General features: G+C 38.7%; 1 long non-coding RNA gene across 1 annotated transcript in view; it reads left to right on the forward strand.

The window, feature by feature from the left end:
- Positions 1-22,010, forward strand: part of LOC141275761 (uncharacterized) — a 184,158-nt gene that overhangs the window by 30,193 nt on the left and 131,955 nt on the right. Inside the window, exon 2 of the long non-coding RNA XR_012324049.1 lies at positions 21,182-21,243. This is a non-coding gene — a long non-coding RNA (uncharacterized lncRNA). The remainder of the gene's footprint in view (positions 1-21,181; positions 21,244-22,010) is intronic.

Raw genomic sequence — 22,010 nt, forward strand, 5'->3', positions numbered from 1 at the left:
GTATATGTGTGTTGTGTGTGTGTGTGTGTGTGTGTGTGTGTGTGTGTGTGTGTATTAAACCTTCTTTCATATTGGCCATTAGGTTTTGCTCCCTAAAAAGATGAACAAAAAGCATAGATTTTACATAAAAACAGTATCACAGCTATGAGAAAAAAGGAAATATAATGAATGACAAGTTTTATTTCAAGGAAATATAAAGATGGAAGGCACATTTTTGTCATAACGGGATAAAATGAGGAGGATATTAAGAGATAATGAGTAGAAGAAGAGTGAAAAAGGTAGCAAACTGTGTAAAGGAGTTTATTGTAAAACAGGTGTTGGTGGTTTTCTTTAATATTGTAATGTTTGGAGTTATTTTGTGTTGTGATGAAAGTTTTAGCTGTTTGAATCAATTGTCGAAAGGACTTTATGTTAGTCAGAAGTGTTTAGGGCGGCCATGGAGGTATGATGCACAGACTTCCTTTCAAAAGAAAACCTGTCAAAAGAAGTACAGTTAAATCACAGCCTCCAGATCCAGGTGCCTTCAAACTATGGCAAACGTGAACATGAGCCAGGGCCTCATGTTTCTTGCACAGTGCTCAGCCAGAGAGCGTGGCAGTGGCAAAAGAGCCTCAGTTCTGAGGCAGAACAGGACTCCTCAAAAAGCAGTCTTTCCAATGAAGCTTCCCCTGAGGTCAGCTGAGATTTTCTGAGCTGCACTGCTGTGTGAGGCTTACCCTACCCAATCCTCTGGCCTTCCTTCCCTCTTTCACAGGAGCCAGAACTTAATCACAGTTGGAAGGCTTTCCTTGGATGTTCTTGCCCCCTTTACCTTTTTATGTTTCACAGATATTTTTTTTCCAATACATTTTTTGGGGTTTTGTCTTGTTTTAGTTTGGTTTTTTTTTTTTTTTTTTTGCACTTTTAACTCAATGGCTTCTGCTTCCTCAAAGAACCAGTTGACATGATTGACACTGGAAGTGGTTTAGGATATCAGTGAATAAGATAGGGTTTGGCCACTGGATCATTTGCCACCTACCAGAAAATGAGGATCCCTTCCCAAGTGGTGTATGGATCATGGATAGTTTCTGGCACAAAACAGCAGTCCAGCTGATAAACATTTCATCAGTGGTGACTTTGGAGAATGTCTTGTTGAATGTGAATTCCCTAGCTAGGACAATATTCAGGTATTTGAAAAATATGGAGCAAAGAACCAACAGAAAAACAGTGGAATTACCTGATTATTAGTAAGTTATACTGTAGACCTAAAGAGAGTTAATGAGAAACTGAACATGGTTAAGAAGTAGCTTAAATGTAAGTATGAAAGCAGGAAGGCTTCTTGGGTAGCTTTTAAACAGTTTCTTATCTTTTGCAAAAGGAGAGTGTACATAGTTGGAGAGAAAATTCAGAATCTGGTATTTAGGGCCACTGAACTGCAAAGATGATTAAATGTTCAGTTGAGGAGTGTTCTTATGATAAGGTCAGAGCTCTGCTTAGTAAAAGTTGGGGCATAGAAACATAGGATGGGCACATCTGGGTGAATTCCCCCACAAAGCTATAACCTGAGTACCTGCAGAGTTGGCCCAAACACCTCTCTGAAGAGCTAGACATTTTCCCTTGCAGGAAGATAGTTTAGAGGCTGATCCCACACAATGTAAAAGAGACATCCCTCAGGAGTTGCCTCTATCTTCTCTCCTGGCTTCTAGGCTGAAAAGTATTGTTAAATTCCAACATAACCCAGCTGTGGAATGAAAACATACTGGTATTGATAAACAAGAAAAGAGATAATCACCCCATGAATCCTCAAGAATTAACCAGCATGTATTATCAGGAGTCAGGAAAGTATCTGTGGGATTGGATTTTCAGAGTATGTGGTCAACAGGCCTGGAAGTTATGACTAGAAAAGTAAGAATTTATTGATGTGGGGGCATTTTCTTGAAACATGGGATTTAATGTTCTGGTAAGGATCCCAGGGCATGGAAAAAATTTGCCAGAAGAATGGGTCTTAGAAATCTGGAGAAAGTCTTAATAATATTGAAATTCCTGAATTGCCACATAAGACGGTGGAGGCGTAAAATGGGTAAAAGACTCTGGGAAGGGAGTATGTTGGAATGGATATATCATGTCATGCCAAGAGACCTGTCAGAGTAATTTTTTCCATGGAAGAACCCATAGGGCACATAATTCACCAAAGCCATGGGGAATGTGCTGGTGAGACACCAGAATCATTAATTTGCTCCATCATGGCTCTTTTCTGAGGATCAGGGCTGACAGTGGTGAAACTGTTACATAGGTTAGTGTGTTAATAGCGATGGAGATGATGGGAGGCCTGAAATCTCTGGGTCCAGATGGCCATGCTTAACTGCTGTAATCAGGAGGCTGCAATGACCATAACAACTAGCAAGGTCGGAGGGGCAACCAAAAAGCCTTCATCTGCAGAGAGTTTATATGCCGTCAGAAAAGAAGATTAGAAACAGTCTGCATTCACAAGGAACCCTCAGCAATATAATGAACATTTTTTTCTAAATTTTGACTATGTTAACTCTGCTGCCCTCTGTCATAATATAGTCCAAAGATATCAGAAACATCAGGAAATTTCACAGAATAGGACATTGTTCCATTATACTCAAGTTGATCAAGACAGACTAAGAAAGCAGTGACTAATGAGCTCAAAGCCTTTGTAAGACATACAGGCTCCAAAATGGGATAAAATCTACAAAGTGTCAGGACTTGCCACTTGTAGTCAGATTTTAGGTGTCCTGTGTCTATAATGTACTGGGTTATCCCTGTCAAAGTAAAAGACAAATTGATGTATTTTTGTTTTGTATCCCCGCCACAAAGAAGGAGGCACGGAAGTTGATAGTCCTCTTTGAGCTCTGTGGACAACCCATTCCACACCTAAGAATAGTGTCTGGCCCGAATATGGTGTAACACAAAAGGCTGCCAGGCTTGAGTGCAGTTTGGAGTAGGAAAAGACTGTGTAGCTGGTCTAGGCTGCAGTGCAAGCAGCCCTGCTGCTTGGACTATACTATCTGGAAGACCCTGTACTATTGGAGGTGTCAGTTATGAAGAAAGGGGCAGTTTGATGTATATACCAAGAGCCAGTGAGAGAATCACAACATTGACTTATGGGATTTCTGGATCAAGATCATACTATCTATAATGGAGAATTATAAATCTTTTAAGAAACATCTCCTGGAGTGCTCTGGGGTACTTGTAGAGATGCAATATTTGACTATCAAGTCAAACAAGTGACCGTGAACCCTTAGCTTCCCAATTCAAGTGAACCCAGTAGCAGTCCATCATAAAATAGAAATGACACATCTTGAATCTAGCCAACTAGAAAGTGTGAATAAGCTTCATGTACAGGAAATCCAGGCTCCCAAGTGACCCCATCTGGTTGAACTAGTGGTCTTCCCTCACCATGCAGCTAAGGTCAACTTAAAATGGTACATTTGGTCATATACTTTGTGCGGGATGAGAAGTAGCTTGAGGTAAAAAGAGATATGGATTCATGGAAAGGGGCCAGTAGCCTGGCCAACTGGTGAGAGATCTAGATAGAAAAGGATCAAAAGATTAGGTTAAATGATAACAGATGTGGAAAGGTGAGGTAGAAAGATGTTGATGGATATATGGCAGCAGGCAAAAGTATAAGCTTTATTTTATCCCATATTAATTTCTATTAGAAAGCATTCAATACAGAAGAGGCAGTGAACAACCAAGTTTAAAAAAAAATGGCTATGTTAGTTGATATTAGCCAGTGTCCATCACTGGTCACTCCAAAACAGGCACAATGGGCACATCAACAGAGTTGCCACATTGGCCAACATGGATGCGAAGCCTGGGCTCCACAGTATGAATTCCTGTTTAATAAAGCCATTCTGACTACTGCCACCTCTAAATAGCCAACATATCAGCAATAGAGACCAACAATGAGCCCTTGCATAACATTATTCCTTGAGAAGATCAACTGGCCACTTGGCTGAAAGTTGACTGGGTTGGGACCCTTTCTTCCTAGAAGAGACAGTGGTTTGTTACTCTAGGAAGAGATACCCATTCTAGGTGGATTTGCCTCTCCTGGCTGCAGATCATTGGCTAGCACTACTATCAGGAGGCTTAAGGAGTATCTGATCTACTGAGTTGGAATTATGCACAAATCTCTGCAGTGAAAGTCCACTTCACAGTGAAAGGGCTACAGAGGTGAGCCATGAAAATGGGGTCCCTGGTTGTATTGCATACCACACCATCTAGATGCTGCCAGCCTGAAAGATAGAGCACTGGAATGACCTGCTGAAGGCTGAAGCTGAAGCACCAGCTTGGAGGCAGTGCTGTGCAAAGACTGTGTACAGGCTGAACTGACTACCGAGGCGACAGAGAAAGCCCAGAGGCAGAAAGTCTGAGGGTAGCATGTCTAGTGCTTGAGTTGTGATGCTGTCAGCGTCCTCAAAACTGCCAGAGCCAAAGGTGGGCTTTGAGATAATAGAAAAAATATACATATTGGTCTCTGCTCCCAGTTCCTGGCACAGAACTCTTAAAATTCTTTTAATTTCCGAAGTAATGAGAACGTACACAGGAGTGTCTTTTGTTTTAATATTTGGCCTTTGACCCTCGTTCCTAATATAGAGCTCCTAAATTCGTTGGAATTTCCTGAGTGATAGGAGTATCCTTTGTTCTAATGAGAGGACTACTGGGGACTCCTGAATGGGGGCTGGTCAACAGAAAGTCCAAACCATGATTAGAAGCTTGAAATTTTCAGCCCATTCCTCATTTTCCACAGAGGGGAGAGGGGTTAGAACTGGAGTTAGTGATCAATCATGCCTATGTGATGAAGCCTCCATAAAAATCCCAAAAGTACTGTACAGGGTTTGGAGAGTTTCAGGAAGGTGCTGTGAGAACTCACTCTCCCTCCCCCCATACCTTGCCTTATGCATCCCTTCCATCTGGGTTTTCATATGCATGCTTTGCCAGGTCTTTATATAATAAACTGGCAAACAGAAAGTAGACTGTTTTCCTGAGTTCTGTGAGCAGCTTTAGCAAATTAATCGAATCTGAGAAGGGGGTGGTGTGAGCCTCTGATTTAGTGCCTATGAGTCAGAAGCACAGGTGACAACCTGGACTTGCAATTGGCATCTGAAGGGGCAGGGGCAGTCTCGTGACACTGAGCCCTTAACCTGTAGGATCTGACACTATCTACAGGTAGATACTGTCAGAACTGAGTTAAATTGTAGAACACCCAAGTGTCCCGGAATTGCTTGGTGGGTAAAAAAACCCCACCCATCTGGTGTCAAAAGTGTTGTGAGTTTGGTAATAATGTGAGAATAAAGGCGAGACACGGGACTTGTGCAGGTTTTCTTTACATGGGTTCAGGTGATATAATATGTGATACCAGGTGTTTGCATCAAACTCAGTTCGCATTTGAGTTCCTCCTCTCTGCCATGAAAATAGCAAGTCCCAGGGGAGAGCAGCTGCTTCTTTAGTCTAGGTCTAGAATGAGAAGACACGAGGAGCGAGATCCAGTTGAGCCCTAGTCCTCATGTAATATAAACAAAAACTAAATATTTATGTCATAAGCCACTGATATTTTAGAGTTGTTTGTTATTTCACCCAGAATTGACTGATATATTAACCAAGGTTTGAGTTGAGGGTGTTGTATAGATTTTTTAAAATCTTTTTCTGTTTTTTCTTTTTAGTGCCAGAAGGAAGAAAATAATAGAAGGTTCACCTTTGATATTCAAAATGGTATAGAATTTTCATTATAAAAATCATGAATAATGGGCATTTAAAATTTCTATTTAGCTGCTTTTTATAGGTTTACCTAGAAAGACTGCATTACTATTCCATGATATTTCTAACTTGAAAAGTATTTCATAAAGAGTATTCTAGGAAGTTTATCTATTTAAAACATGCCATCTCTAAAAACAAATTTAAAATATATAAGGACCTTTGAACAATCAATGAAGCATTTCAGAGGTTATTTTTGCAGACTTGGGAATTTGGTTTTCATTGTAATCCTCTTCAAAATTCATTTTCATGAAAGAAAATACTCATTTAAAGTCAATAATGGTAAACAAATTTTTATTCATTTAATATTTTAAAATACTAAAAAAATAAACTCAACCAATTATAATTTTAAGAAGATAAAGACAGTCATTCAAGTGATAGCTAATAAATCTGTACTTTAGAGCAAACCAAAATATAGTAGATAGCATAGAGTTTTATAGAGTATTTCAACCTACTTCTTAATAAGGTATAATTTAATAATCATCACAGAAACTATTCATTATGTATGAAATTTAAGTGAATAGCAATGTTACTTATTCCTTCAATCACTAAATAAGAAAAACAACATAAAATGCCATTGAGTAATCTGAATATTTCTTTCCTCTAGGGACAAAGAAACTTTTAACAGAGTTGTTTTTCCAGTTGCTTTCATCAGATTAAAGCTTCTTCCCACTCTGCCCTATACTCTTTCAAAATCTTTTGACCTAAATTGAGGCCAAATTTAACATGTCTAAATACTATTTAAGAACTGGGGAGAAACTATCAAGCAAAAACTTTTGCTTAATGTTCCCAATGTACTTTGAGTTTAAAGCTTAAAGTCCACCCCAGCTACTTGAAATTCAGCTCATAGAGATTTCCCATGGTCAGTGCTCCTGAGGAATTCTTTTTGGTCCTTATTTTCCTTCTCCTTGTCTCTCTATAGAGTCTTCTTCCTGTCGTACACACAGTAAGTCACCAAATTAGTCCTAGTTTGCCAGGGACTTTCCTAGTTTTAGAATGAAAAAATCCAAAAATCCGGTATCTTCAGAAACCTCTGTGGCGTGGGCACATCAAAACAGTGGGTCACCCTTATCCAGTCCAACTCCAATCCTGTTTTTCCTCTTACCCAATTGACCTTTAATAGTAAATCTGCGGTGGTGTAAGAAGGAAAAGAAGGAAAAAATAAGCGAGGATATGAGAATTAAAATAATGGAGAAGATTAAAAAGGAATTAGGAATAGGAGGAAGGAATGAAGGAAGAATTCCACCCTGTTAAAGATGAGTACCCTTTCCAGAACAGCTAGCTGTTCTCAACTCCACATTCCCATTATCTTCTCCCCTCACTTATACATTTGATCTAAGAGCTTCTTCTGCCCACCCCTCCCCATCCAACCCCACCCCTCTTCCAGCCCTTTCTGGAAGAGGTGGTTGAGGACATTAGCCTTGAAGCCAGAATGCCTGGGTCCAAATTATGCCTCTACCAGATGAGTGCTGTGTGCAGGTCACTTGATCTCTTCGTCCTCATAAACTCTGGATGAAAGTAATGCCTATCTCTGAGTTGTTGCTAAAGAAGTTAATACATGTACAGCTGAGTAATTCACTATATTATTGATATTACTCTTCTTCAACTCAGAGATCAAGACAAAAGGTAGTCAGAAGCTTTAGCACTCCATGCCAGGCTCTGATGGGTGGGCCTACGTACCTCACCACCATGTAGCAGTGTTTCAGTGAGGAACTGATTCTGGGTTCTAAGCAACTTACACATAAACTCTTGGGAAAGAACCTGCTCATAAGCATGAGATTGCCTGTAGATCAGGTACAATTTATATTGCACTTGTCATTCTCATGCTTTGTTGCTGAAGCTGATTTTATCTGAGAGTAAAAATCTGGCATAAGCCATTTGCTCATGCATTTTTAATTTATGGACTCAAGAGTTTGGAATAACATTCAAAGTCACAGATGCTTATCTGAACCAAACCCAAAATATTTTGAGGTTTTCATATCAGTCATAACCATCAGAGAACTATAAAAAAGAAAAAAAACCTTCTACCAAAAAACCCAACTATAATTTACTTTTAATATTTATCTTCAGAAAAACTACCTCTAAATTTACAAACTATATCACATGTATGGATAGATTCAAAAATTATTTTGCTTCAGTGAAACTTGGGCAGAATAATGAATAGTCCCCTTAAAGGGATTCATTCAATTATTTCAGGACATTTATAATCTACAAAATTTTAAAAATTTCTTAAGAGGACACAATTTTTAAGTAACAGAGGAAACCCCAGGGTACTTGGGATGGAACTGGGGATATTGGAAATAAAGAGAGGCTTTCCAGGTGCTCTAGAAGATAATTCTGAATAATTCTAATGGTAGACTAGAGCAGTGGGTAGCTTAGAACCCAAAGCTAGCTGTATAAGATAGGTACACATAATGACAAATATGGCTTAAAATTAGTGGAGGTCCAGTGCACAAAGCTAAATAAATTTTACTGAGTAAGGCAGGCACAACTAGAAAGAGAGTCCAAAGAATGGAGCTTGATTAAATACTCTAAAGATTGGTCTGGAGGGCCTGTGGGCTTATGGGTAAGAAAATTTACAAGTTACATCTCTAATAATATTTGAAGGTCCATTAACTGAACCTTCCACATACTAAAATAAAATACCACCATGATTTTTTACTTTGTCTTCAGCAAATACATGTTTTAGATTTAAATGCAGATATCATAGCTAAAGTTGGCCTGAACTTAGGTTGAAAACCATAAACAACAAACAAACATTATGACTCTGACTAATGTATTAGGGAAGACAGTGCTGTCTGTTCTTTATTTAAGATGGGAGTTTGAGGAGAAAGAAGCAAAAGACCAAACGAGAAATGATGGAATCTGCATCTGTGGCTACATTAAGCCAAAGTGGTGGTGATGGTGGGAGGGAGCAGTTGATTTAATAAATTCTTTATTGTCTAATTAATTTTTAAAAGATTCTATGTATAAAGAAGATGTGGCACATATATACAATGGAATATTATTCAGCCATAAAAAGAAACGAAATTGAGTTATTTGTAGTGAGGTGGATGGACCTAGAATCTGTCATACAGAGTGAAGTAAGTCAGAAAGAGAAAAACAAATACCGCATGCTAACACATAAGAAAAAAAAATAGGTCATGAAGAACCTAGGGGCAAGACAGGAATAAAGACACAGACCTGCTAGAGAGTGGACTTGAGGATATGGGGAGGGGGAAGGGTAAGCTGTGACAAAGTGAGAGAGTGGCATGGACATATATACACTACCAAACGTAAAATAGATAGATAGTGGGAAGCAGCCGCATAGCACAGGGAGATCAGCTTGGTGCTTTTTGACCACCTAGAGGGGTGGGATAGGGAGGGTGGGAGGGAGGGAGATGCAAGAGGGAGGAGATATGGAAACATACGTACATGTATAACTGATTCACTTTGTTATAAAGCAGAAACTAACACACCATTGTAAAGCAATTATACTCCAATAAAGAATTTTAAAAAATAGATTCTATCAAAATAGTTTCAGAACTATCAATTAATTGGTGAGTTTTTTAAATTCCTCATGAGTTGTTTTCAATGTGGACATAGCTCTAACTTCTATTTTGCACTAACTCCTTAAAACCAAACACTTCTGTATCAGCATGCCAACCTCTCTGTCACCACCTCCATGTCCCACCTCATTCTATTCCCACTCATCCTGTTTACAATGACTTCGCACATGCTGCTCCTTCTGCTTTGAACTCCCTTCCCTCTTCTTAGTCTGATTATTTCTAAGTAACCTTCAAGTTTCAATTTATGTAACTTCTAACTGCAAAGCTTTCCTTGGACTGTCCCAGGTTTTCATCTATAATACTTCTAGATTTTGTATATAGGTCCATTATCAGTAGACAGTGATGTGATTGGTATCTGTGTACAAGCATCGCTGAGTCCTTCTGTCACTGCAACGAATGGTCTATTTGTTTCCTTCCACCGATAGATGAGGAACCTCAAAGCAATGACAAATTCTTATGCTTCCTAATACAGTGTCCAACATACAGGAGGCCAGGGATAGACAGAAAGTTAGTTTCAGCTCTAGTATCAATTCTATTTTACTGGTGTGGGTGCCAGGAGCACTTATGAAGGAGGATTCTGATGTTTAGCCTGTTCTAAGAGGAAAGAATTCCATAATCAATTGGTGATGTCTGCCACGGGAGCTGGAAACTGGAAGTGGCAGTACATGTGCCTCACATTTGCTTCTTTACCTAGGCATTCTGTAACTGTTCAGAGAATGAATACATAAGTAAAACAAACAGTAACAGCACCTGGAATTTATCCAGCAGTTTTAGATAAAATATGCTTTACCAAGTCTCAGAGCCTCTGATTTAAAGGATACATAACACATTAAGTACATCTTATGTCACTACTTACTTTTGTGTAAGTTTGGATATAGGTATTAATTTCCCTTAGAAGGGAATCTGAGGCTCAGAGTCCATACAGACATGATAGATTTTCATAAGACAAATGCTATCTCCATAGTATCAAATACTCAGGGAGTCTGCTTTCTTCACTGACTTGACTAACAGATTTTACACAACCTGAAGATGACATGACCAGTCAGAAATAGGGCTTAGATGCTTCGATATTTGCCCAGTAGAGGAACCATATAATTTGTAGTTCATACTGGAACACTTTTGAGAATGAATGGGGTGATATTCATAATTATGCAGCAACAAATATTAATAATTACGCAGCAATAGGGGATGTAAACCAGGACCATTCTGGGAAATCTGGGATGTATAGTTACCCTACCCTGTAGAACCATTATTCTCATTCTCCAATATGATATATTGATGTATTTGCTTTATATAGACCTAAAATTGTAATTTTCAATGGATTATCTATGGTTTCTTAAGGCACTATTGAGATGGCTTCTCGGGCTGCTTCTGGGCTTCACAGAAAAGGATGCTCTGATCCACTGTTAACCAAGATGTCCTGCTAACCCTGTAGCCCTACCTGTGAGTCTCTGGACTTCAGATTTGTTGCCTACTGCTTCTAGTTCTAGCTGTGTTTCTCAGGATCTAGATTCTTTGTCTATCCATAATGTCATCATTGTGGACTTCTTTGTAGAGTTACTTCTACAATTTTGTAGCAGCAATTCTACTAATTGTAGAGAAGTAACTCTATTAATTGTAGAATTACTAGGCTTTTGGTCTTTGACCAGACCTCTCCATGCAGTGCATAGCTATGGTTTCTTGTCTTTTGTATCCTTTCGCCTTCAACTCCTAGCTTCCCAGCTATGACCAGTTTCTCCCTGGCACCTATAACTGACTAAATCCTAAGTACTTATGTAGCAGTTAATCTCAAAATCTAACTTCCAAGTCAGTGCTCTTTCCAGAGACTGTGGTTCTGTTTCCAAAATGAACAATAAAACATGAGTGATACAGGTAATTTTGAAAAAAAAGAGAACTTGAAAATAAAAATTACCCAGGAGAGTACCCCAATTATCAATTTTGTTTTGGCACAGAAGACAAAGCCTGAATGGTCTTTGCCAAATCCCTCAAATGTTTATTAGATGGAGATTATAATAATGACAAATTCTAGTGAGTGTTTTGAAGAATAACGTTTAAATGAAAATGGCTTGCTTTATTGATGCTAAATGATAAACACCTAACTCCTTTATAGGATCATACTGAAGATTAGAGGAAGTAATGAATAACATAGTTGTTAGAAAGTATAAAGTATGGTTTTTGTATGACTTAAATCTCAGGTATTCAAGAAATGGCTTTTGTATTATTTTTCTTAACCTACTTTTAACTCCAAGACCCAATTCCACCATAGTGACAAGAATTCCTGTAGCCTTCCCAAAATAGTATCAGAGACTGGGAGACTTAAATCTTCCTGAACACAAGGAACACAGGGACCATCATGTCCCAGCTAACATGGTCACTTCTGATTTTTTCACTATCCAAGAGATCCCCTTGAGGTCTGGTAGCTCTCACATGCTTGTCTGACATTCTCAGGTGGGACTCTTTGGAGAGGTGGGAGCCTGGGTGTAGTCATCCTTCCCTGTATCCACCTCACTCTTTTGGGCTTCCAAGGTCTAGTGTTCAACTCTGGAGTCATCCTGCCTCTCCAGCATTTGTCTGGGGACCAGGGCTCTGGTTCCACTGCTCTGGGGCCCACTGTCAGTAAGACTCTCTCCTTAATTATTGGTGTAGGCCTGGAAACCAAAGCCAGGAAGGCTTTCAGTCTTCTGCTTTTTGCTTTACCACATTTGTCTCTGAAGGGATGAACCTGAGCCACAGAATCTATTACCCCTTAGAATGGAAAGCATGGGTGCAAAACAGGAAACAAGGGGGAAATGGGGAAAATAATATTTTTAAAACATACATTTTATGCAGACGTTCATATAAGCCTTCATACTGATGACCAGTTGAGAAAAGAAAGCACCTTTATTTCCTGTGAGGAATACTTTTGGCCTCTAAGAAGAGGAGGAAAGGAGGTTACTCTGTGCTTTTGACTCCAGCTTCAGAGTTGCACTGGCAGATAGGAGAAGATTTTTGAGTTCCTTCTTCTCTATTCTCCTCTTACAGAGCACCCTGATGAAGGGACAGCTGTCAGGGCTGGGCCTTGAGCAACTCAGCAGCTGAAGGCACCAGGAGATAAGGAACGGATAGCTCTCGCAGCCTCTTCCACTGAAACCACCCATCCTAAACTAAGCGCTGGTTACTCCCTCATGGGTAGTGTAACTACACAGTTGGTGAGAATTCCTTTAACTGGCTCTGGGCCAACATGATAAAACCAAAACTATAAAACTCACAAAAGTACTTAAAGAGAACAGTACCCACATTCTTTCTAGACACGGAATGTTAAAAACTACATATATACAATCCTCTGAGGATTTAGTTGTTTAGGAATATAATTCCTAGGTTGATTTTTCCCCACAGGAAACTATTTTAAAGTGAATGCAAGAAAAAGGTATATCACCTCTCTAGTTTTTGTATGACTTGTTAGGAGAATAGGATACTCCTCTCAGCAAACACCCTTTCTCCCATCCATGTTTTATGGCAAAAGGTCTATTAGGGCTCATAAATGCAGTTGGGACCAATAATTAGCAAATGCGATATTTTTTGACTATGCATTTCCTTAAACAGGTAACTTTTAAAGAAATATTGCTCTTTGCTTACACCTAGTCACATAATAAAATTAGAATTCCATTTTACTGAGATGTTTGATTTACTTAGGTCTTTTATGTCACACCAAGAATAAAAGTTAATTAAGGCTTCATTTGATAGTCATTTATCAGAAAAGCTATATTGAAGACAAAATGCATTGAACCTGTAGTTTTCTGGGAAGAGAACATGTAAATAATGTATTTGCAATCTGTATTTCCTTGTCAGCAGTAACCTGTACAGGTTTTCTACACAAGAGATTAAAGTGTATGTCCTTGTGTATTTCCTACAGCTTGGAGCCTACAAAGCGTCACACTGTCTTTCAGTTATCACCTGCTCAATAAAGCCAGTTTAAAACCATGAAATGGCTTATGAGCGCCTATGTGTTATGTAACATTTCTAATGGTTACTATAGCAACATTTTGTCCTGTACAACATTTCAGTTCCATGCGAAGTAATCTGTATTGTTATGGGATGCTTTGTCCCATGGTGATCACCGCAGACCATGCTTAAGGGTTTCAAACGCTGACTCCCCCACTTCCTTTTGTCCTACCTGGAAGGCACCTACCAAGCCCATTTTCTCCTTTCATGTAAGATTAAAGGGGGAAGCAGACTGAAGAGGTTCGTCAGCTGTGCAACAGCGACCCCTAGAGGCGAAATGCCTTGACGATGACCAAAACCTCCCAAAGCTCAATGCTTCTGCCTCATATCAGGTCCTGCTGTACTGTGTTTATCGGGCGAGCTATCACATCGTTAATCCAGAACTGCCTTTATTTTGAGAACAAGAGATATTTTTGATGCCCAGAAACCCAAGTCCAAAGTTTCGGGAGCTTTACTACCTACCCTCCACGGCACATAAATTTTTCTCTTCTCTTTGTGCGATTTAAGGGGATCGTGGGTGAGTTGCTTTCTGTTCATCAGCAAATCAGCGTAATAACACATTTGTGCATAGTCGGGACACTACGCCTTTGATTTGCTTTTTCCTTGGTCAGAGAAAACGCTTGGAAAATAATTTAAAGTATCAGGGAGAAAGAAAAAAAGAATCCTAGCGCTCTTACTTTTCTGGGTTTGCAAATGTTATGTAGCTCAAGAGCCCGGATGATTCATCCCCTGAAAGCCTGAGCGCTCCATTTGTTTTGTAGATTTCACTACCCCCTTTGTTCTGCTTCAAACCTTTCAGAGGGCTGAAATGCATTATTACCTTGTTAAATCTCAACCAAAATCATTTCTACAGCCTGAAGCTGTTTTGACGTGGGTTGAGCATCTCACACACAAAAGAATTGCTTTTGTTCCCAGAAGCTCTCATTGGCTGAATGTTCTTTGCACCGAGCCAATCAGAAGCTAGTTGTTAGGCTTGGCTGGCTATTTTTAGCCTCACTCTCAAAAATACTTGGTCTTGGAGAGGGTAGGCTGCAGAATGAGAGTAGCATAGTTGAAGCAAACAGCTAAATACATTTTGCCTGTCACGGCGTGTTTGGCATTTTTCCTTTAAATACTCGTACGCTGTTACATTAGCATGTGTTTTTGTAAACAATAAATTTAGGAATAGAACTGCATTTCTCAGTTCCAAATTATCCTTTTAGTAAAGAGGCAGGAAGTCTAAGAAGTAGTCAATATTCCTTTTTTTTTTAATCCAAAAGCATCTAGTTATTTCACAAATACACAAAAATACCAGTTACCATATAGAGAATACTGAGGTGGGGTTGTTTTTCAAAGAATTTTGATAAATTTTCATTTTGAGTTAATAGAAATTTTAAAGGACTTGCTCATCATGAATTATAAAGTCATAGTCATCAAATCATCCTCTTCCCTTGACCTTTAAAGGTGTATATAATTGTCCAAACGACTATGCACATGGTGTGTAACAATTAAAATCATAAATATTCAGTGTGTTCTATGCATGGTGATAAAGCATTCTTTTGATCGTGTTCTTTCATTTGAGCCATTACTCAGTAGGCACAAGAAGTATTTTCCCCAAATGCACTAGAAGTGACAAAGCATTAGAACACACAATTTGTTAATTATCTAATATTATCAGGAAATGAAAGTTGCCAAATGGGAAAAATCAGGCCCTAAATTTTTGTTTTCCATCAGCCATCTATTTAGCTGGGCAAGAAGGAGGCAGAGCCGAACTGAACCAAAATTTCATAACATAAAGCAATTTTATTAGCAGGAAGGGAAACCTCTTCTCGAGGGGGGGAAAAAGAGCAAATCTGTGTCTAATTCTAATTCTTTAAAATATGTTTAGGTTTTAGACTTCCCAATATTTATTACTTGGGCTTGGAATGTGACCTCATTTGCTGTCGCTTGCTTGCTTGCTTGTTTTAAGAAAAATCCCTTTTTACTTCTGGTTGCAAGAGATCAGAATGCAATTTAGACATATAATAACAGGGAATCTGTAACGTGAGTATATCGGTTAAACTGGAAGACTTCGAGAAAGAGAAAAGATTCAAGATCCAAGCCTGGGATTGCAGAAGTGGTTTACAGTGGTCTTCTATGAGCAAGGATGGCCAAATATATGGCAGGTATAGGCCAAGAAATTCATGAAGAATTCTACCAGAGTGAATGGAGCACAAAGAAATTTTGGGAGGAAACTTTGCTCACTTTAAGCGGTACAGAATACAGTGTTGAGGGGAAACGTCCCCTGGGTTTCTGAAGATGAATTTGAATAGCTGAAATAAGGCACTTTGGGAAGAGTTATCTTCTTTTTTCGACATCAGTTTGGTGCACATTGGGACAGGTTTTAAGAAGGCGGCTGTAGAGTAGCTCCCAGGAGTTCAGCTGGGTTTTTGTAGCCAACCAGCAGCTAACAATTTAGTTTACTATGCAGTCTTAGTAAATTAAAGGAATCTGATCAATTGAGACCCAGCAAGATTCTTATTTGTTTGCCATGGCATAACATGTTGAACCCTAGCAGAAATTAACCCATTACCGTTTTCTATTCAAGACTTACATTTTATTTTCTCACTTTCCTGTGCCAGGTGTTTTGGCTCCAGACTTGGCCATCTGAGAAATTCCTTAGTTTTATACTTGTCTGCTTAAAAAAAAAATACATAATAATAACAATAATAATAATAATTTTAGAATCATGTTGATTTCTAGTTTTCTCTATGTATTTGTATTTAAACTCCTTGAAGGCAAAAATAAATAAAATAAAATAAAAAGAATTTGCTACTCCTTTTGTATCTTAACCTCTCTACCTAGCATTTAGTTAGTCTTAAACTTGGGAGGTATGCATTTTGTTTTCTGTGGGACTTGAGGCACTTGTGGGAGGAGAAACATGCAAATTTGCACTTAACTTCTTCTCCATGGGGGTGGTGAGCAGAAAAAGGATAGGGTCTTGCTAGATACCGAAAGGATAGAGGAGATATGGACTGACTGGAGACACCAAAATTTAACATTGCTAATTTCATTTTTCTGTACCTACACATGATTCTGTTACCTGTGATAGTCGTTGTAAAAAGTGCACGATTACTAATTGATAGATAATTGTTCTAACATTAATTGTGAAATGTTTAAATATCTGGATTTTACCACTCATATCTACAAACATATAGAGCCAATAAGCCAGACACAATTATAACAGGTCAAATTCTAGTTCTCCTTACAATGAAGTAGATATTTTCTTAGAGTAACGGAGTTTCCTGTGTTTTGGCAAAACTGTGAAGTAAGCCAAGCTCCTCATGGGTACTTCCGGAATCTCCTGCTTTCTTCTCACCTCGTGAATTCAGTGCCTTCAAGTCTTGTTTTAATTCTCCCTTCTGTGTAGCCTTACCAAAGGCCAACACTACCTCGTGCCCCCAAACACTCCTCCCCCATCTTCCAAATTTGCAGGTAGGAACAAATAGAAAAGCCTTTTTTCCTCTCTGTTTAGATTCAATTGAAAACATAGTAGCTGCTTCTAAAATTATTCATTATCAGTTGTGTGTGTGTGTGTGTGTCACTGAATACAAGTTTGTGGAACACAAGTGTGTGTGTGTGTGTGTGTGTGTGTGTGTGTGTGTGTGTGTGCGCGCGCCATAGAACACATTCATTGTGCTCCTGGGTTGTCATCCTTTCATTCTGATTAATTTGTGTTCTCATAGAAAATCTGTGTGAATTACATTAGCTTTGTTGAGCCCATTGTGCAGGAAGTCAGTCTGTATAAATATTCTTCCAGGCTTAACAGTTTCACCTTAATAGGCTTAGTAGTTGCCTGTCACTTGTCGCTCAGCCTTTAAAAAAATCTTGTGAATGGTTGGGCAGATAATTTGTGCAATATTAAAATGAAAACCGTAAAACATGAGAAGAAAATTAGAATCATGTGTAATTTAGTAGATTAGTTGTGAGGTAACTTTCTACAAAATTCCGAGGGTGTTGTAGGAAATCAGGATCTTTAGTGACATGAGGGTATCCCAAGTTGGGATCAGGGGAAGTTCAGGGGAAAAGATTTAAGATGAAGTGCAACTCCATGCAAGGATGACTGACATTTGTAAATTTTAGAAATTTACCATGCAACAAAGCCTACAAATTGAAACAACAATTTTAAAACAAACTGTCTAAATCAACCTTTTAACTAGAATGAGGTAAATGCTGTGGGGAAAATGATTTTATTGTGACAAGTGATTTAAGAGCAAGTAGATGTCATTAAAATTTTTACAACTCTGAAAAAAAGAAAAAAAATCACTAATCATGGAAACAAACGAAATATGAAGTTTAAAATAAAAATAGGACACGTAATAGGAATTTGTCCTGACTTAATCTTCTGGATTTTATCAAAAGATATATTGTATATTGCTAGTATTTACTCTAAAATATATTTCCCAAATGAGAAAATAATTGTATTTACATTATATTGTATATTATGTTTCAAAAGTAGTTATTGGAGAGTATAAAAATAGACCTCAGAGTAATGGAACAAAATCCCAATATTCCTTGTGTTTTTAATAAAACAGAGCTTATCATTATGGTTTTTACACTAAGGAAAAATATTGGAAGAATATAGGTAAAGAAGGTGAAGAAAAACTTAGGTAGGAGCAAAAACATGTAAACAATTTTGAAATAATGTATAAGTAAAGCAAATTATTTTAACAATTTGAAAGAATCTGTAAATAGTAGTTAAACATTCTTTTTCATTGACATCCAAGATCATTAATCATGTGAAGATTCATCATATAATTAGATAGTCACCCATAACTATGAATTTTATGAACCTCAAACATTTTAGAGCTCCTCGGTGAGGTCCCCCTGCGGCTTTAGAATTTGTCCAGAATAAATGAGCAGAAAGTAGCAACGTGAAGTGGCACCATTAATAGCGTTCATCATAGCTGTATGCCTAAGGGTCTTATTTACTGCTGACCCTTCCAATGGTGGTTCTTTCCTCTTTCTTGCATTTTGAAAGCCTTTGTAATTTCTAAGGGAGGAGATTTGTTGGTTACTACTGACAGAACTAACAAAAGAATGCTTTTAAAAGCCCATGTCAAACACAGACTGTTGGGAAAATGCTGTGAAAGTCACTTAACCATTTTTTTTTCTTTTTACTTTTATTTATTTATTTATTTTTTCGTTTTGGGGGTTTTGTTTTGACTGGAACACCACTGTCCATCCGTGGAGTCACTAAAAGTAGAAGGACAACTGTAGCTTTTCTTGACACATAATGACTTAGATTTGTTTTGAAAAGACCCTTTGTTAATCTGTCTGTTTTCCATTTGGGTGTGAGTACTAACATCCATGACAAGTTCTTGCTTTGTTCCTTCATTTACTTACTGAAATGTCAATGCTATGCTTCCTTTGATTAAAATAATAGAATGCATGATTGAATATTTTATAGGACCCATCACACTAGGACTGGTGCCTGTGGTGCCAGAGTGCATGCTTCAAATGAGCACATGAGCTATTCAGCAAATTACTCCTGAAAAGAGGCATATGCACAGGCTTCTTGAAAACCTCACAGTTGTAGTGCCCAGATGTTGGCTGACATATGCCCCTGGGGTCAGCTTGGGAAAAGGAGTCATGATACTTTGTGATGGACTCTATATTAAACTTTACATCAGGAGCAAAACACAATTCAAACTGATGATGGATGAGGTGTCTTGAAAGCTAATGAGTATTACTTTGTCACCATTGAAAGGCATTACTCTTTACACAATGGGCAACCCCATTAACCTTTGGGACTAAATCTTCTTCATTAAAATCATCCCAGACTTTGTGCAGATTTTGCTTTAACTGTAGCCACTGGTATCAAAAGGCAATGAGACAACATGGGAGACTGGACACTGAAGCATTTCCTGGCAGAAAATATGTAAGGTGTGGTCACTCCACATGCTAAAGGCTGAGAAATGCAAGATATTCGTGTTGATCTCCAACCTTTCACCCTATGCTAGAATTTGTTGAACACACTTAGAACTAAGGAAGCTGGAAGAGAAATAAAAAACCTCTAATCCAATCCATTGTAGAGCTCCCCTCTTGCCAGTTTATCTTTCTTCATTTAATATCATTTCTCAGGAGTATCAGGAGTAATGTAGTATTTTTGCAATTTCAATTTCATGAACTATACTCGTACTACACAGTATAGGCGTAGCCCAAGGCTAACGCAGTCCATCCAACTTGTAGAACAAGAGAGGAAGCCTGCTCAGAGAGTCATCCCTAACACTTAGAAGGGATTTTTCTTTTGGCTTTTTTTCTAAGAGGAAGAAAAGGCCAGGTCCACCAGACTACTGGCATAGTTCCTGATAAGGTTAAGTTAGCTAACTTGGGCAGTAAGAAAGATGGTGAATCACAGAGACCATGCAAGGAAGTGATCACAGAGCTTTCCCTGATTAAGAAAGATAACTCATTTCCTGCAAGAGATGGACATATGAAGATCCTTCTAAACAGAGCCCTGGGGTGCATTTGTTGCTCCAGATTGGTTTAGGCACTTGGACTAAAATGAGGGGACTTGGAGAACACTCAGAAGTAAATATTCCTTCCAAACTATTTCTGACTTCCCTTTGGTTACTTTAGGTACACTCTGTATATTCATTCATTCATTCAACATTGCAATATCATGTAAAGATGAAAAGGCATAACTGCTATCTTTGAGAATTACCTATGGCTAGGATATAGATTATTGTGGAGACATTTACAAAATAAGGTACCCAGTGCTTTAATGGACAGTAAATGTGTTTGCTATACAAAATGGGCATTGAACAGGAATACTTAAGCAAGAGAAGGTATTGTGAAGCCTTTAAACTAAGACCTGGAGGAAAAGTAGGTATTTCACAAGGGGATGATTCGGTTGAGTGGAGACAGAAAGGACATCCAGGCAAAAGGAACTGCTTGTGGAAAGTCATAGATGAAAAATATTCAGAGAAAATAATTAATTAGGAATAGCTGGTGACCGGGGGTAGAAATGGCATTAAATGAAACCAGACTTTAAGGTGACTCCACATCCTAAAATGTCTCATATGTGATGCTATAGTTAGGATGACCAGGTAACTTATAGTCTGAATTGGGACCCTTTTGAGAGACGTAGAGGGGTGCTATTAATAATTCCCCTGATGAGAGCGTAAACCAGGAATGTCTTTGCTGAACTGAGACCTATGATTACCCTAGCTATAGGCAAAGGGTACCACTACAGGATTCTGAAGAGGAAATGGTGATATAAGATGTAACTGGTATACTGACAACACTCTGATACCAGCGTGAAGGCTGGATTAAATTTCTGGACATTGGGAACTAGCTTAGAAGGGACTTTTTGCTAGCGGCATGAACCTGAGGGCCCACCTTTTCCTGGATGGCTAAAGAGAAACTCAACTGGGTCAGCAAATGCATGAGGTGACCCTTTTCACCCCCTCAGATGTTCAAGAAGTGACGTTGCTTTGCACTTTTGAGTCCACAGAAACATAAATTGCTAGTGAGCTAGCTAGTCAGCAAAGTGAGGCTCTCTACCTGCTTGTCTTGACATTTTATTCAAAGAAAAATATTGGAAAAAGGGCTGAGGAGCTGGTGAATCACTACTACTCTTTCTTTCTCACTGGTCCCAGAGCACTAATATTTACGTAGCTCAGCTGAGTCAGTGATGTGCAGCCCGCTGGACCCTGTACAATGCTCTTGGCCTTAATGGGTTGATGGGACCATGAAAGGAGGCTGAGAGGGAGGCCAGGGGTTGGGGGGTTGGGCTGCAGGGCACATTAAAACTTCAAGAAAATCACTCTTGTAAAAGCGACTGGGCCTGGAGGGAATGTAGCTGTTTTTGCTTCTGCATACGATGTTTTCAGAGTCAAACTTTTGGCTTTATTTCTTCTGTCTTCTAGACTCCGATTTGCCACTTGAAGTTTTACCAGTGGAGGAATCCTGGGTGTTCGAAGCTCCTCTGGTTTGTATTTGCTTTCCGGTTCCCTTCTGTGTTCCTTAGATAATGACTAGTTTTCCTAATGACTCATTTTCACATCGTATTTTACATTTCTTTTTTTGAGCTATACATTTTACATTTCCCTGAGGCAAAATAACCCTAGTCAGAGTTCTTATAAAACAGTTTTGTGTACATACCAGACCAGTATAAATAACATTATGCTTTTAGACCCTTAGCCCTTTCTAAATGAGTACTGCTTCTCTTATTTGTGTACTTTAAATGATCCTTGGTACAACAAAATTTTTTGAGCATGCTGTTACTCTAAAAAGAATTCTATCCGTGTAAAGAATTCCCATTTCCATTCTTTCATATATTAAACAGTTATTTGTTGCATATCTATCATGCCCTTAGCACTGTACAAAATCCTGGGCTCACAGCTATTTGAAAGACAAAATCCTTACTCTTACAGAATGTATAATTTATTGTAGGTAAAATGGGGGAGGTTAGTGGAAGGAACCATAAATACAGGCTATTTCTCTGTAGCAGTCATTCTCAAAGGGTGGTCTCAGGCCCAGCAGCATCTGTATCACCAGGGAACTTGTTAAAAATGCAAATTATTGAGCCCATCCCAAATTTGTTGAACCAGAAACTCTGGGTTGGGGCCCAGCAGTCTTTGCTTTAACAAGCCCATTCTTGACTCTGAGGCTCACTCGTTTGAGAACCGCCAAACTATAATTTATTAAGATGTGAATGTTGGATGGCATGGGAGAACATGTGCAAAGGGGCTGACT

This window comes from Tursiops truncatus, chromosome 11, assembly GCF_011762595.2.
Source record: "Tursiops truncatus isolate mTurTru1 chromosome 11, mTurTru1.mat.Y, whole genome shotgun sequence".
In the NCBI taxonomy this organism is placed as follows: domain Eukaryota; kingdom Metazoa; phylum Chordata; class Mammalia; order Artiodactyla; family Delphinidae; genus Tursiops; species Tursiops truncatus.